The following is a 17,558-nucleotide window of genomic DNA, read 5'->3' as shown; positions in this document are numbered from 1 at the left end:
ATGATAGTCCATACTTTGCCCAAGATTTGATGGCCCAAACCGGCGTTCAAAGTCACCCTCAGAATTCCCAGCGTTAAACGCCGGAACTGGCACCAAAGTGGGAGTTAAACGCCCAAACTGGCACAAAAGCTGGTGTTTAACTCCAAGAAGAGTCTCTACTCGAAAATGCTTCATTGCTCAGCCCAAGCACACACCAAGTGGGCCCGGAAGTGGATTTTTATGTTATTTACTCATCTCTGTAAACCTTAGGCTACTAGTTCTCTATAAGTAGGACCTTTTACTATTGTATTTTCATCTTCTGATCTTTGGAATCTTCTGATCTTTAGATCTTTTGATCACTTTGAGAGGCTGGCCATTCGGCCATGCCTAGACTCTTGTTCTTATGTATTTTCAACGGTGGAGTTTCTACACACCATAGATTAAGGTGTGGAGCTCTGCTGTACCTCGAGTATTAATGCAATTACTATTGTTCTTCTATTCAATTCCGCTTATTCTTATTCCAAGATATTCATTCGCACTCAAGAACTTGATGAATGTGATGATTATGTGATACTCATCATCATTCTCACTTAAGAACAAGTGACTAACAACCACTCTGTTCTACAAGCAAACAAGGCTCTAATGTTTATCTCTTGGATTCCTGATACACGACGCATGGTTGATCGCCTGACAACCGAGTGCTCGCCTGACAAATGAGCCAGCCATTCCGTGAGATCAGAGTCTTCGTGGTATAGGCAAGAACTGATGGCGGCATTCAAGAGAATCCGGAAGGTCTAACCTTGTCTTTGGTATTCTGAGTAGGATTCAATGATTGAATGACTGTGACGTGCTTCAAACTCCTGAGGGCGGGGCGTTAGTGACAGACGCAAAAGAATCACTGGATTCTATTTCGGCCTGATCGAGAACCGACAGATGGATAGCCGTGCCGTGACAGGGTGTGTTGAACATTTCCACTGAGAGGATGGGAGGTAGCCACTGACAACGGTGAAACCCTTGCATAAGCTTGCCATGGAAAGGAGTAAGAAGGATTGGATGAAGACAGTAGGAAAGCAGAGAGACGGAAGGGACAAGCATCTTCATACGCTTATCTGAAGTTCTCACCAATGATATACATAAGTATCTCTATCTTTATCTTTATGTTTTATTCATCATCTATACCCATTTGAGTCTGCCTGACTAAGATTTACAAGGTGACCATAGCTTGCTTCATACCAACAATCTCCGTGGGATCGACCCTTACTCGCGTAAGGTTTATTACTTGGACAACCCAGTACACTTGCTGGTTAGTTGTGCGGAGTTGTGATAGAGAGTTGAGATTGCAATGAGCGTACCATGTTGATGGCGCCATTGATGATCACAATTTCGTGCACCAAGTTTTTGGCGCCGTTGCCGGGGATTGTTTCGAGTATGGACAACTGACGGTTCATCTTGTTGCTTAGATTAGGTATTTTTCAGATTTCTTAAGAATGAATTCTAGTGTTTCAAGGTGATGTTCTTATCATCACCAAAGCTGATTGATTCTCATCAATTTAGCTCTTGAATGCAGTGTCCTGCTGAAGCTTGGCTATTCATGTCTAATTCCTTTAGACTGAAGCTTTAGACTAACATTGCATGATTCCTGGAATTCTCATTAAGAATTTTGATACCTTTATTTTCTTTTTCACTTAATTTTCGAAAAAACCAAAAAAATTTTACAAAATCATAAAAACCAAAAATATTTTATGTTTCTTGTTTGAGTCTAGTGTCTTATTTTAAGTTTGGTGTCTTGCATGCATTGTTTATTTGATCTTGGTTCTATTTTCAAGTCAATAGTACAGGGAACTGAAGATTCAGAACATGCAGCAGAGGAATTACACAGAAAAAGCTGGGCGTTCAAAACGCCCAGTGAAGAAGGACAGACTGGCGTTTAAACGCCAGCCAGGGTGCCTGGTTGGGCGTTTAACGCCTAAAAAGGTAGAGCATTGGGCGTTAAACGCCAGAATGTGCACCATTCTGGGCGTTTAACGCCAGGATGGCACAAGAGGGAAGATTCTGTTTTTAATGCAAATTTTTTTCAAGTTTTCAAAGTTTTTCAAAATCAAATCTTTTTCAAATCAAATCTTTTCAATCAAATGTTTTCAAAATCAATTTCTCTCCTTTTTCAAAGATACTTGCTAACAATTAATCATTTGATTGAACATTTTAAGTATGTTGCCTTTTCTGCTGAGAGAGGTTTAATGTTTGAATCATATCTTTTCTTGTTAGGCAAGTCATTAATTTTTTTAAAATCAAATCTTTTTAAAAAAAGTTTTCAATCATACCTTCTTCAAAATGTTTTTCAAAATGTTTTTCAAAATCTTTTACTTAATTTTCGAAAATTTCTTCCTCCCTTCTCACATCCTTCTATTTATGGAGTAACCCTCCTTCTCAATGCACAATTCGAACTCTATCTCACTAAGTTCGAATTCTTCTACCTCTTTCTTCTATTTTTCTGTTCCTCTGACACCTCAAGGAATCTCTATACTGTGACATAGAGGATTCCACATTTTCTTGTTCTCTTCTCTTTCATATGAGTAGGAACAAAGACAAAGGCATTCTTGTTGAGGCTGATCCTGAACCTGAAAGGACCTTGAAGCGAAAGCTAAGAGAAGCTAAGGCACAACTCTCTGTAAAGGACCTAACAGAAATCTTCAAAGAAGAAGAACCCATGGCAGCCGAAAATAACAACAATGCCAACAATGCAAGGAAGGTGCTTGGTGACTTTACTGCACCTACTCCCGACTTCTATGGGAGAAGCATCTCTATCCCTGCCATTGGAGCAAACAACTTTGAGCTTAAGCCTCAATTAGTTTCTCTAATGCAACAGAATTGCAAGTTCCATGGACTTTCATTGGAAGATCCTCATCAGTTCTTAGCTGAATTCTTGCAAATCTGTGACACTGTCAAGACTAATGGGGTTGACCCTGAAGTCTACAGACTAATGCTATTCCCTTTTGCTGTAAGAGACAGAGCTAGAATATGGTTGGACTCACAACCTAAAGAAAGCCTGAACTCTTGGGAAAAGCTAGTCAATGCCTTCTTGGCAAAGTTCTTTCCACCTCAAAAATTGAGTAAGCTTAGAGTGGAAGTCCAAACCTTCAGACAGAAGGAAGGTGAATCCCTCTATGAAGCTTGGGAAAGATACAAACAATTAATCAGAAAATGTCCTTCTGACATGCTTTCTGAATGGAGCATCATAGGTATTTTCTATGATGGTCTCTCTGAACTATCCAAGATGTCTTTGGATAGCTCTGCTGGAGGATCTCTTCATCTGAAGAAGACGCCTACAGAAGCTCAAGAACTAATTGAAATGGTTGCAAATAACCAATTCATGTATACTTCTAAAAGGAATCCTGTGAACAATGGGACAAGTCAGAAGAAAGGAGTTCTTGAGATTGATACTCTGAATGCCATACTGGCTCAGAATAAAATATTGACTCAGCAAGTCAATTTGATTTCTCAAAGTCTGTCTGGAATGCAAAATGCACCAGGCAGTACTAAGGATGCTTCATCTGAAGAAGAAGCTTATGATCCTGAGAACCCTTCAATGGAAGAGGTGAATTACATGGGAGAACCCTATGGAAACACCTATAATTCTTCATGGAGAAATCATCCAAATTTCTCATGGAAGGATCAACAGAGACCTCAACAAGGTTTCAATAACAATAGTGGTGGAAGAAACAGGTTTAGCAATGGCAAGCCTTTTCCATCATCTTCTTAGCAACAGACAGAGAATTCTAAGCAGAGCCACTCTGACTTAGCAACCATGGTCTCTGATCTAATGAAAACCACTCAAAGTTTCATGACTGAAACAAGGTCCTCCATTAGAAATTTGGAGGCACAAGTGGGACAGCTGAGCAAGAAAATTACTGAACTCCCTCCTAGCAATACAGAAGAAAATCCAAAAGGAGAGTGCAAGGCCATCAACATGGCCGAATTTGGAGAGAAAGGAGAGGCAGTGAACGCCACTGAGAAAGACCTCAATGGACGTCCACTGGCCTCCAATGAGTTTCCTAATGAGGAACCATGGGAATCTGAGGCTCAAATTGAGACCATAGAGATTCCACTGGATTTACTTCTGCCATTCATGAGCTCTGATGAGTATTCTTCCTCTGAAGAGGATGAGTATGTCAGTGAAGAGCAAGTTGCTAAATACCTTGGAGCAATCATGAAGCTAAATGACAAGTTATTTGGTAATTAGACTTGGGAGAACGAACCTCCTTTGCTCACCAAAGAACTGGATGACTTGTCTAGGCAGAAATTACCTCAAAAGAGACAAGATCCTGGGAAGTTTTCAAATACCTTGTACCATAGGCACCATGACCTTCAAGAAGGCTCTGTGTGACCTAGGGTCAAGTGTAAACCTCATGCCTCTCTCTGTAATAGAGAAGCTAGGGATCTCTGAGGTACAAGCTGCAAGAATCTCACTAGAGGTGGCAGATAATTCAAAGAAACAAGCCTATGGACTTGTAGAGAATGTTCTGGTAAAAGTTGAAGACCATTACATCCCTACTGATTTCATAGTCCTAGAGACTGGGAAGTGCATGGATGAATCCATCATCCTTGGCAGACCCTTCCTAGCCACAGCAAAGGCTGTGATTAATGTTGATAGAGGTGAACTGATCATTCAAGTGAATGAAGAATCCTTTGTGTTTAAGGCTCAAGGATATCCCTCTGTCACCATGGAGAAGAAGCATGAAGAGCTTCTCTCAAAACAGAGCCAAACAGAGCCCCCACAGTCAAACTCTAAGTTTGGTGTTGGGAGGCCACAACCAAATTCTAAGTTTGGTGTTGAACCCCCACATTCAAACTCTAAGTTTGGTGTTGGGAGGTTCCAACATTGCTCTAAGCATTTGTGAGGCTCCATGAGAGCCCTCTGTCAAGCTACTGACATTAAAGAAGCGCTTGTTGGGAGGCAACCCAATGTTATATTTTATCTATTTCCCTTTGCTATTTTATGTTTTTTTGTAGGTTGATGATCATAAGAAGTCACAAAATCAATTGAAAAAGCAAAAACAGAATGAAAAACAGGAAGAAAAATAGCACACCCTGGAGGAAGAACCTACTGGCGTTTAAACGCCAGTAAGGCTAGCAGGTGGGCGTTTAACGCCCAGTCTGGCACCATTCTGGGTGTTTAACGCCAGAAAGGGGCACCAGACTGGCGTTAAACGCCAGGAAAGGGCAAGAACCTGGCGTTAAATGCCAGAAATGGGCACCAGCCTGGCGTTTAACGCCAGAATTGGCTAAAAACGCAATTTTGCATGCCATTTGGTGCAGGGATGACTTTTCCTTGACACCTCAGGATTTGTGGACCCCACAGGATCCCCACCTACCCCACCACCCTCTCTCTTCTTCTTCACCCATTCACCAATCACCTCAACACCTCTTCCCCAAAAACCCTTCACCTATCAAATCCCACTTCACCACTCACATCCATCCTTCATAAAATCCCACCCACCTCACCATTCAAATTCAAACCACTTTCCCTCCCAAACCCACCCATACATGACCGAACCATGAGCCCCCCTCTCCTATATAAACCCTTCTTCACCCCTTCATTTTCACACAAAACCATTCCCTTTTTCCTCATTTCTTCTTCTTCTACTCTCTTCTTTCTTCTTTTGCTCGAGGACGAGCAAACCTTTTAAGTTTGGTGTGGTAAAGGCATTGCTTTTTATTTTTCCATAACCATTTATGGCATCCAAGGCCGGAGAAACCTCTAGAAAGAGGAAAGGGAAGGAAAAAGCTTCCACCTCCGAGTCATGGGAGATGGAGAGATTCATCTCAAGGGTGCATCAAGACCACTTCTATGAAGTTGTGGCCTTGAAGAAGGTGATCCCCGAGGTCCCTTTTTCACTCAAAAAGAGTGAATATCCGGAGATCCGACATGAGATTCGAAGAAGAGGTTGGGAAGTTCTCACCAACCCCATTCAACAAGTCGGAATCTTAATGGTTCAAGAGTTCTATGCCAATGCATGGATCACCAAGAACCATGATCAAAGTGTGAACCCGGATCCAAAGAATTGGCTTACTATGGTTCGGGGGAAATACTTGGATTTTAGTCCGGAAAATGTAAAGTTAGCATTTAACTTACCCATGATGCAAGGAGATGAACATCCTTACACTAGAAGGGTCAACTTTGATCAAAGGTTGGACCAAGTCCTCATAGACATCTGTGAAGAGGGCGCCCAATGGAAGAGAGATTCAAGAGGGAAGCCGGTTCAATTGAGAAGGCATGACCTCAAGCCCGTGGCTAGAGGATGGTTGGAGTTTATCCAACGCTCAATCATTCCCACTAGCAACCGGTCCGAAGTTACTCTAGACCGGGCCATCATGATCCATAGCATCATGATTGGAGAAGAAGTGGAAGTTCATGAGGTTATAGCCCAAGAACTCTATAAGGTGGCGGACAAGTCCTCCACCTTGGCAAGGTTAGCCTTTCCTCACCTCATTTGTCACCTCTGTTATTCAGTTGGAGTTGACATAGAGGGAGACATCCTCATTGATGAGGACAAGCCCATCACTAAGAAAAGGATGGAGCAAACAAGAGACCCCTCTCATCATGAGATCCCTGAGATGCCTCAAGGGATGCACTTTCCTCCACAAGACTATTGGGAGCAACTAAACACCTCCCTAGGAGAATTGAGTTCCAACATGGGACAACTAAAGGTGGAGAACCAAGAACATTCCATCCTCCTCCATGAAATTAGAGAAGATCAAAGAATCATGAGAGAGGAGCAATAAAGACAAGGAAGAGACATTGAGGAGCTCAAGAACTCCATAAGACCTTCAAGAGGAAGAACAAGCCGCCATCACTAAGGTGGACCCGTTCTTTAATCTCCTTGTTCTTTATTTTCTTGTTTTTCAAATTTTCATGCTTATGTTATCCATGTTTGTGTCTTATGATCATTAGTGTCTTAGTGTCTATGCCTTAAAGTTATGAATGTCCTATGAATCCATCACCTTTCTTAAATAAAAAAAATGTTCTTAATTGAAAAAGAGAAGAATTGCATGAATTTTGAATTTTATAACAGATTAATTATTTTGATGTGGTGGCAACACTTTTGTTTTCTGAATGTATGCTTAAACAGTGCATATGTCTTTTGAATTTGTGGTTCATGAATGTTGGCTCTTGAAAGAATGATGAAAAAGGAGACATGTTACTGAGGATCTGAAAAATCATAAAAATGATTCTTGAAGCAAGAAAAAGCAGTGAATACAAAAAAAAGGGAGAAAAACGAAAAAAAAGGGAGAAAAGAAAACGAAAAAAAAGAGGAAAGAGAAAAAGAAAGAAAAAGAAACAAATAAAGTTGTGATCCAAGGCAAAAAGAGTGTGCTTAAGAACCCTGGACACCTCTAATTGGGGACTCTAGCAAAGCTGAGTCACAATCTGAAAAGGTTCACCCAATTATGTGTCTGTGGCATGTATGTATCCGGTGGTAATACTGGAAGACAGAGTGCTTTGGGCCACGGCCAAGACTCATAAAGTAGCTGTGTTCAAGAATCATCATACTTAACTAGGAGAATCAATAACACTATCTGGATTCTGAGTTCCTAAAGAAGCCAATCATTCTGAATTTCAAAGGATAAAGTGAGATGCCAAAACTATTCAGAGGCAAAAAGCTAAAAGCCCCGCTCATCTAATTAATACTGATCTTCATAGATGTTTTTGGAGTTCATTGCATATTCTCTTTTTTTTATCTTATTTGATTTTCAGTTGCTTGAGGACAAGCAACAATTTAAGTTTGGTGTTGTGATGAGCAGATAATTTGTACGCTTTTTGGCATTGTTTTTAGTATGTTTTTAGTAGTTTTAGTTGAGTTTTTAGTATACTTTTATTAGTTTTTAGTTAAAATTCACTTTTCTGGACTTTACTATGAGTTTGTGTGTTTTTCTGTGATTTCAGGTATTTTCTGGCTGAAATTGAGGGACCTGAGCAAAAATCTGATGCAGAGACTGAAAAGGACTGCAGATGCTGTTGGATTCTGACCTCCCTGCACTCGAAATGGATTTTCTGGAGCTACAAAAGCCCAATTGGCTCGCTCTCAACGGCGTTGGAAAGTAGACATTCTGGGCTTTCCAGCAATATATGATAGTCCATACTTTGCCCAAGATTTGATGGCCCAAACCGGCGTTCAAAGTCACCCTCAGAATTCCCAGCGTTAAACGCCGGAACTGGCACCAAAGTGGGAGTTAAACGCCCAAACTGGCACAAAAGCTGGCGTTTAACTCCAAGAAGAGTCTCTACTCGAAAATGCTTCATTGCTCAGCCCAAGCACACACCAAGTGGGCCCGGAAGTGGATTTTTATGTCATTTACTCATCTCTGTAAACCTTAGGCTACTAGTTCTCTATAAGTAGGACCTTTTACTATTGTATTTTCATCTTCTGATCTTTGGAATCTTCTGATCTTTAGATCTTTTGATCACTTTGAGAGGCTGGCCATTCGGCCATGCCTAGACTCTTGTTCTTATGTATTTTCAACGGTGGAGTTTCTACACACCATAGATTAAGGTGTGGAGCTCTGCTGTACCTCGAGTATTAATGCAATTACTATTGTTCTTCTATTCAATTCCGCTTATTCTTATTCCAAGATATTCATTCGCACTCAAGAACTTGATGAATGTGATGATTATGTGACACTCATCATCATTCTCACTTAAGAACAAGTGACTGACAACCACTCTGTTCTACAAGCAAACAAGGCTCTAATGTTTATCTCTTGGATTCCTGATACACGACGCATGGTTGATCGCCTGACAACCGAGTGCTCGCCTGACAAACGAGCCAGCCATTCCGTGAGATCAGAGTCTTCGTGGTATAGGCAAGAACTGATGGCGGCATTCAAGAGAATCCGGAAGGTCTAACCTTGTCTGTGGTATTCTGAGTAGGATTCAATGATTGAATGACTGTGACGTGCTTCAAACTCCTGAGGGCGGGGCGTTAGTGACAGACGCAAAAGAATCACTGGATTCTATTCCGGCCTGATCGAGAACCGACAGATGGATAGCCGTGCCGTGACAGGGTGCGTTGAACATTTCCACTGAGAGGATGGGAGGTAGCCACTGACAACGGTGAAACCCTTGCATAAGCTTGCCATGGAAAGGAGTAAGAAGGATTGGATGAAGACAGTAGGAAAGCAGAGAGACGGAAGGGACAAGCATCTTCATATGCTTATCTGAAGTTCTCACCAATGATATACATAAGTATCTCTATCTTTATCTTTATGTTTTATTCATCATCTATACCCATTTGAGTCTGCCTTACTAAGATTTACAAGGTGACCATAGCTTGCTTCATACCAACAATCTCCGTGGGATCGACCCTTACTCGCGTAAGGTTTATTACTTGGACGACCCAGTGCACTTGCTGGTTAGTTGTGCGGAGTTGTGATAGAGAGTTGAGATTGCAATGAGCGTACCATGTTGATGGCGCCATTGATGATCACAATTTCGTGCACCAACCGTCAGTTGTCCAAACTCGAACAATCCCCGGCAACGATGCCAAAAACTTGGTGCACAAAATTGTGATCATTAATGGCGCCATCAACATGGTACGCTCAATTGCAATCTCAACTCTTTATCACAACTTTGCATAACTAACCAGCAAGTGCACTGGGTTGTCCAAGTAATAAACCTTACGCGAGTAAGGGTCGATCCCACGGAGATTGTTGGTATGAAGCAAGCTATGGTTATCTTGTAAATCTCAGTCAGTCAGATTCAAATGGTTATGGATGATTTATGAATAAAGCATAAAATAAAGATAGAGATACTTATGTAATTAATTGGTGAGAATTTCAGATAAGCGTATGGAGATGTTTGTCCCTTCCGTCTCTCTGCTTTCTTACGGTCTTCATCCAATCCTTCTTACTCCTTTCCATGGCAAGCTGTATGTTGGGCATCACCGTGGTCAGTGGCTACAGTCCCGTCCTCTCAGTGAAAATGTTCAACGCGCTCTGTCACAGCATGGCTAATCATCTGTCGGTTCTCAATCAGGTTGGAATAGAATCCAGTGATTCTTTTGCGTCTGTCACTAACGCCCAGCCTTCAGGAGTTTGTTGCTCGTCACAGTCATTCAATCCTTGAATCCTACTCAGAATACCACAGACAAGGTTTAGACCTTTCGGATTCTCTTGAATGCCGCCATCGATTCTAGCTTATACCACGAAGATTCTGATTAAGGAATCCAAGAGATAAACATTCAAGCCTTGTTTGCTTGTAGAACGGAAGTGGTTGTCAGGCACGCGTTCATAAGTGAGAATGATGATGAGCATCACATAATCATCACATTCATCATGTTCTTGGGTACGAATGAATATCTTAGAACAAGAATAAGCTGAATTGAATAGAAGAACAATAGTAATTGCATTAATACTCGAGGTACAGCAGAGCTCCACACCTTAATCTATGGTGTGTAGAAACTCCACCGTTGAAAATACATAAGAACAAGGTCTAGGCATGGCCGAGAGGCCAGCCCTCCCAATGATCTAAGAACTGGACGTCCAAAGATGATCAAAAGATCTAAAGTGATCCAAAGATATCAAATACAATAGCAAAAGGTCCTATTTGTAGAGAACTAGTAGCTTAGGGTTTACAATGATGAGTAAATGACATAAAAATCCACTTCCGGACCCACTTGGTGTGTGCTTGGGCTGAGCATTGAAGCTTTCAGGTGTAGAGACTTTTCTTGGAGTTAAACGCCAGCTTTTGTGCCAGTTTGGGCGTTTAACTCCCATTCTTGTGCCAGTTCCGGCGTTTTACGCCAGAATTCTTGAGCTGATTTAGAACGCCTGTTTGGGCCATCAAATCTCGGGCAAAGTATGGACTATTATATATTTCTGAAAAGCCCAGGATGTCTACTTTCTAACGCAATTAAGAGCGCGCCAATTGAGCTTCTGTGGCTCCAGAAAATCCACTTTGAGTGCAGGAAGGTCAGAATCCAACAGCATCTGCAGTCCTTTTCAGCCTCTGAATCAGATTTTTGCTCAGGTCCCTCAATTTCAGCCAGAAAATACCTGAAATCACAGAAAAACACACAAACTCATAGTAAAGTCCAGAAAAGTGAATTTTAACTAAAAACTAATAAAAATATAATAAAAACTAACTAAAACATACTAAAAACATACTAAAAACAATGCCAAAAAGCGTATAAATTATCCGCTCATCAATGACCTAGGGCACTTGCCAGTCTATCTATGCGAAACTTGCAGAGTTTAATTTTGTGCACCAAGTTTTTGGTGCCGTTGCTGGGGATTGTTCGAGTTTGACAAACTACCGGACTATCTTGTTGCTCAGATTAGGTACTTTTTACGGTTTAGTTACTCTTTTGTTCGTATCTTTTATTTTCTTTTTCAAAAAGTTTATCAAAACCTTTATCTGTTCTTGACTATTTATTTTCTTTTGAGTTTTCTTGTTTTGAGTCTTACCTAGTTCTTGCTTCTTTTTACAAAAAATTTTTCAAAACCTTTTCTTTAGTAATCTTGTTCTTTTATTTGAGTCTTGTGTCAGTTTTTAAGTTTGGTGTCCTTTGTGTCTTTCTTTTCTTAAATTTTGAAAAAAGTGTTTTTAGTGTTCTTCTTGATATTCAAATTGTTCTTGGTGCTTTTCATTGTTTGATCTTAAAAATTTTAAGTTTAGTGTCTTTTGGTGTTTGTCTTCTTAATTTTCAAAAAACTAGTGTCTTTAATCTTAAAATTTTTAAGTTTGGTATCTCTTAGTTGTTTTTATTTTCCTTAAAATTTGAAAATCCAAAAAAATTTAAAATATCTATCTTATCTTTCTTCAAATTTTCAAAAATCTTGGTATCTTATCTTATTTTGATTTAAAATTTTTAAGTTTGGTGTTTTCATATTAGTAAAGTTTAAATTTTAAATTTTTAATCTTATCTTTTCAATTTTTTATCTTATCTTATTTCAATTTCAAATTTCAAAATCAAATCGTTTTCAAAGTTCAAAATAAAAAATTGTTAAAATCAAATCTTTTTTAAATCTCCTATCTTATCTTATTTTCAAATCTTTTTTAATTAGTTACTTATTTTATCTTATTACAATTTTAAAAGTTTGGTATCTCTTTAATACTCTCCTTTCTCTTTCCTCTTTTTTAAAACTTCCTAACTAACTCCTCTCTTTTCTATTTTCGAAAACTTCTTACCTCTTTCTCTCGCTTCTTTTTCGAAAATTACAATTCAATTTTTAAATCTCTTTAGTTAATTAGTTGTCTTAACTTTTAATCTCTTTCCTTCTTTCAATTTATTTAATTAAATAAAAATAAAACAAAAATATTTTAATTTTCTTTTCTTTTTGTTTTTTGAATTCCATCTCTCTCTCTCTCTCTCTCTCTCTCTCTCTCTCTCTCTCTTCTCTCTCTCTCTCTCTCTCTCTCTCTCTCTCTCTCTCTACCTTTATTCTTCTTGTCTTCTCAAGACATCCTACTAGAAGTTCTCTATACTCTTATATAGAGACACCCACCTTCCCATTTCCTTGGTTCTTGATTGAGGGTACAGGAATAGGAAGAGTTCACCATGAACCCAAATTATAAACCCCGAATAATTAGTTAATAAATTAATTATTAATCAAATAAGTTAGAAAAGGAAATTTTATGATTTAGTGAGGTAAAACTAATTAAAATAAGAATTTTGACACTAATTTTAAAGGATTTGGACCAAGATTGGGTTAAACGGGCCGAATCAAGTGAATCAGGCCCAAGTGGGCCCAAGCCCACCAACCCAATCTATATATAAGCTTGCCTTCAGCCTTTCATCCCCTTCATTATGGTCATCCACGCTGAGGAAAGAAGGAGAGATCAAGAACCCTAATCCCAAATCCCTCCGAACTTCAATAACCCGTAATTTTTGATCCGGAGTTCTGATTGACAAGCCGTCAGCGGCCACGCATTTGTCTCAGAATTCTCTACAAAAATATCCAACAATTTGGTAAGAAACTTTAATTTTCGAGCCCAGTTATTCCCCTTTTAGTTTCGTGATTTTGAGGTTTTGATTTTTGAAAAATTATGTGATTTTGGTGTTTAGGATCAAATTAGCTTTATGGGCTTGCTGGGTATTGCCCTAAATCTCTATCGGTAAGGTGAGGAACCTTTAAATCTTGTGAACCATTAATGATTTTGAACCCTAGTTTAATTTTAGTGGTATTTATTTGGAATTAGAGTGAGATATATATTTTGGAGACAAATTCGATGATATCGGTGACTAGAAAGCAAACTGTGGAGGTTGGATTTTTGTTTGGTGGGGATTTGGGGCTTTGAAAACTGGAGGAATGGAGATAATTGAGGTGCTTCGATATTAGGGAGGAATCAACCAAGGTATGGCTTAGGTTTCTCGTATTTAATATATAATGTTATGTGAAAACTTAGGCTAGATTACCGTAGGATAGGAATGAATGCTTGAGTATGTAATTTGTGTAGTGCTTTGATGATGTATCTTGAACAAGGTTGGGTTGTGGTTTGTAGTTGATATTGGCGTCGGAATCCTAACTGATGAATCAATAAAGTTTGCTAATGTATGAAAATGAATGTGAGGTTGTGGTGGTTTGTTGATGAATCTTGTTGATTAGGTAATGAACGTTTGGTATGAGATTATGTATATATTGAGGTATATTTGTGTGAGGTAAGGTGTGGAGGTTTTGGCATTTTTAGATGGTGTGTGGTTGTGTTGAATGTGAGTAAAGGAAACGGGATTGAGTTTAGTTTTTTGTAAAAATTAGTTTTTGACCGAACTTCGGCGAGCCATAACATGGTTTTTGGACTCTCAAATGGTTTCAAACTTGTTTCATATAAAATTGGGTCCATGAAATTTACGTCGTTCGAAGCACGGATGAAAAATATTTTAAAACGAAAGAGTTATACCCGTTGGAAGTTTAGTGCAAAAAGTGAAGGATAGCCTAGAGTAACTGAATTGAGATGTTAATGATGAGATTAGAGATGACTGTGTGTGGCCAGTGTAAGACCCAGAACTTTTAAAAAGGTTTATTATAAATTAATTTCAAATTCAATTATTTATTGTATCTTTAATTTCATAAATTACTTTATTAAGGATAATTAAAGCAAGTTTTGATTAATTGAATTGGAAATAAATTAAGGTTTTATCAAAACTCTATGATTTTGGATTATTTTCCAATTTACTATTTAAAGTCTTAGATATTTAGAAAATAATGATGTTTGGATATTTATATTAGTGTTTTATCTAATTTTTTAATTATTGAATTACTTCCTATATTTAAATTATAAAAATTGGTAGTTGAGAAATAACAAGATTTTTATATGATAATATTTTTTTATATAAATACTTTAGGTCTTATTAATAAAGAAAATTAGTTATACCGCAATATATTTTCAATTAGAGTAATTTATTGAGAATCAATTAGTATTTTTATACCACAAATAATATTTTAAAGTAACTTTAGATATTAAATTAGTTTTACAAATTAATACTCGATGCTCCAATTTTATTAAAATTATTTTACTCAAATTAAACCCAAAATCTCCAATTCCATACAACAACCCTAACCCTAATTAAACCACAATTTTTTCTTTACGCTAAAGAAACCCTAATCCGCACCTCTCCATCAGCAAACAAAGAAAAACAACACCCACACCAACACTTGAAGCTTCGGCTGAAACAGATAGGGAGATCCGGAGGGAGGAAGGGCGTCGCCACCACGCCTTGCCACCGTGTCCCACGCCGTTGCCGCCGCCATTGCACACCGAAGGAAGAGAGAGAGAGAGAGAGAGAGAGAGAGAGAGAGAGAGAGAGAGAAAGATCGGACATAAAGAGGAGACCAAGGGCGAGGGAGCACGCGGGGGAGAAGAAGGAGGCGCTGCTTGGTTGCCGCACCTCGCTGCCATCGTTGGAGATCTAGGAGTTACCGTTGATCGGCATTGAGCCGCATCAAAAACTGAACCGCAAATAAGAGGGAGCCATAGTAGTCACCGTCGATCATGAAGGGTGGAGGAGAGAGAGAGAGCACGCATTTGAGACTGGAGAGGAGATGTGCTCTGCGATGCTGCCTGCATTGCGACTGGTTTGCCGCTATCACCGCTGAGGAGTCGTCGCTGGTCTAAGCGCCATCACTGTGCTTCTTGCTGCCGTTGCCGTCAGAAGCTGTCGCCATGGCCGCCGGCCTCCTAGCTGCTGCAGTGGTTGTGGTCCGCTTTGTATGGTCACCGGGGAAGTCATTGTGGCTGCTGAAACCACAGCCGAAGCTTTTGGCTGCTTCTGCCGCCTGAAACCTGCTGCTGTCGCCGAAAAACTCTGCCGGTAAGGATTTTTGAGTTTAGTTTTCATTCGTTTAACATTCCGGAAACTTTATCATCTCTGTGTGTGGGTTTCAGTCACCATCGCCAGAGTCCGGTCGCCGCTGTCACTTGAGGTGGTTGCTGGGGCCGCCGCCAAACTGGTTTAGATCCCGCCGCTATTTTGTTTTACTAGCTCAGTAAGTATTTTTGTTTTGAAAAACCTGCGATAGTGTTCTATTCCGTGTAATAAAGTATTTGCGATGTTAATGGTTCTAAGAGTTAGAATCCGAGTTTACTTGTGGTGTTTGAAGCTGTTTCTGCTTTTGAGAGAGCAAGTGGAGCCGAGGTTTTGGTTGCCGTCAATTCGGGTTGAGGCGAAAAGAACTCTGTGAGGTGTTTGGGCTATGGTTTCGCGTATTGAGGTAGGGGCCTTTTCAGAAAAGCATATTTTATAAATTAGAATTATTATATATGGATATTATGTGGTAAAAATGTATCCTTGAGTGATTGTATAAGTCCTATGTAATGTTGGTTGTCTTGGATGAATATGAATGCTTGGTTGATTCGATTATTATTTGGTTTGTGAAACGGACGGTTTTGAAGAGTTTCTTTAAAGTTGCTTCTTTAAAGTTTTGAAATCAAGTTTAATCCGTTTGACATTGATTTGATTTTGATTTGGTTTTCTTGAAATATGAAAAATGGGATGCACCTTTGGATTCAGTTGGATTTTGAGCTGATTTGGTTTTGGACCCTTTAAAGAGGGTTGTCGAATGGTTTGGATGGGACCCAGAAAGGGTGGCAAAGTCCAAGTTTTAGGAGAGGTGCTGCTGCCGAAACTCCAATAGGATTCGAGGCTTTATCCAAATATCATTTGGAAAATTATGAGCTTAAGAATTTTACTATGTTACTTGAATCATTTAAGAAAGTTATGAATTATGTTTTGAAACGAATTATCAAAAAGAGAATTATGACTTGGCTTTGTTTCCTAAGAAAAATATCATGTTTGGGTGGGAGTTGTTCGGAAGAGATTTTGCTTTAAAGCTGTTTCAAAGGTGAAAATGGTTTATATAATTTAATTTAATTTAAAGATTTTTACTTAGAGGAGTTTTAGTAACTTTGAAAGAACTTGGTTTTCAATTGATAAATCTCATTTTTCTTTGACATTTTAAGAAAGGTTTAAGTATCCTTTAGATTTCTGGTTTAGGAAAAACGAAAATTATTTCCGAGTCATTGAAGACGTTTTAGATTTTAATATGGGGTTGAGATTGGTTTGGTTTAAGTAAAAGAAATGATTTTGAAAATGTGGGTGGAGTAATTGATTACACGACTCAGTTTGGCTTAGATCTCTATTTTATTACTCACATAAGGAATTCATGGTTTTAAGGATTTTTAACGAATTTGAGGAAATGAAATATGTTATTCTCCCCTAAAGACTTGAGACTCTACTGAGGAACCTTTTTCACCAAATCCTGCTTTAGGATGAATGATTTTAAGTCTCTCAGAAAAGACTTTTGATTCGGTGTGGTTTTTAAAATGTTATGGAAATATGTTGAGGAATGTGACTTTGTTTTAAAAAGAGAAATTTACGTTTGAAGAAAAGTGGCTTGTGAGCCTGTAATGATTTAAGAAATGGGGAGTTTAAAATTAAGGCTGGAAGGAATTGATTTTGATTTCAAAGTAAATTATTTGAGAAAAAGTGATTATGGCTTAAATGATGATTATATGTTTGATGATGTTGGATGGTGGAAATGCTGTTATGCTATGAGCCGGATGGCTGTATATGATAATGAATTATGGCTGTTTGTGGAATATGTTATGAGTCGGATGGCTAAAGATGAATATGAATGAGAATTGACTTGATTTAGTGATTGTTGCACTTCCAACTGTCTGAAATACAAGTTTCTCTGGGTGAAAACAGTGGTTACCCACCACGTGCTCCATGTTGAGACTCGATACTCTACTGACCATATATCGTAAGTGTGGCCGGACACTGTGAAAGTTTTGGATGAGCTCGCCCCCGTGGATAAACACCAGTGTGGGTGTTGTATATATATATATTGGTAATTATGATTGTGGATAACTAGAGTTGGGGATGCGCGACAGAGGGACAGTCCAATGGTTAGCTACCAGGACTTGTCGAGTTGGCTTTATAATTGACAGATGAGACTCATTAGCCATTAGGACAGGCATGCATCATATGCATTTATGTGACATTATTTGGGTGTGCATATTGTACTTGGTTTGCCTATGTGATTAATTATATTTAATTGCTATTTGCTCTACTTGAAGTAAC

At 38.9% G+C, this 17,558-nt stretch overlaps 1 non-coding gene across 1 annotated transcript; it reads right to left on the bottom strand.

Annotated features, from left to right (window-relative positions):
- Window positions 1–3,091: 3,091 nt before the first annotated feature.
- LOC130964946 (small nucleolar RNA R71) lies at window positions 3,092–3,199 on the bottom strand. Its single transcript, XR_009081009.1, has one exon. It is a non-coding gene; the product is annotated as a small nucleolar RNA R71 (small nucleolar RNA).
- Window positions 3,200–17,558: the final 14,359 nt, after the last annotated feature.

This window comes from Arachis stenosperma, chromosome 2 (assembly GCF_014773155.1).
Source record: "Arachis stenosperma cultivar V10309 chromosome 2, arast.V10309.gnm1.PFL2, whole genome shotgun sequence".
Lineage (NCBI taxonomy): Eukaryota > Viridiplantae > Streptophyta > Magnoliopsida > Fabales > Fabaceae > Arachis > Arachis stenosperma.
This window is presented reverse-complemented; position numbering and strand designations above follow the sequence as displayed.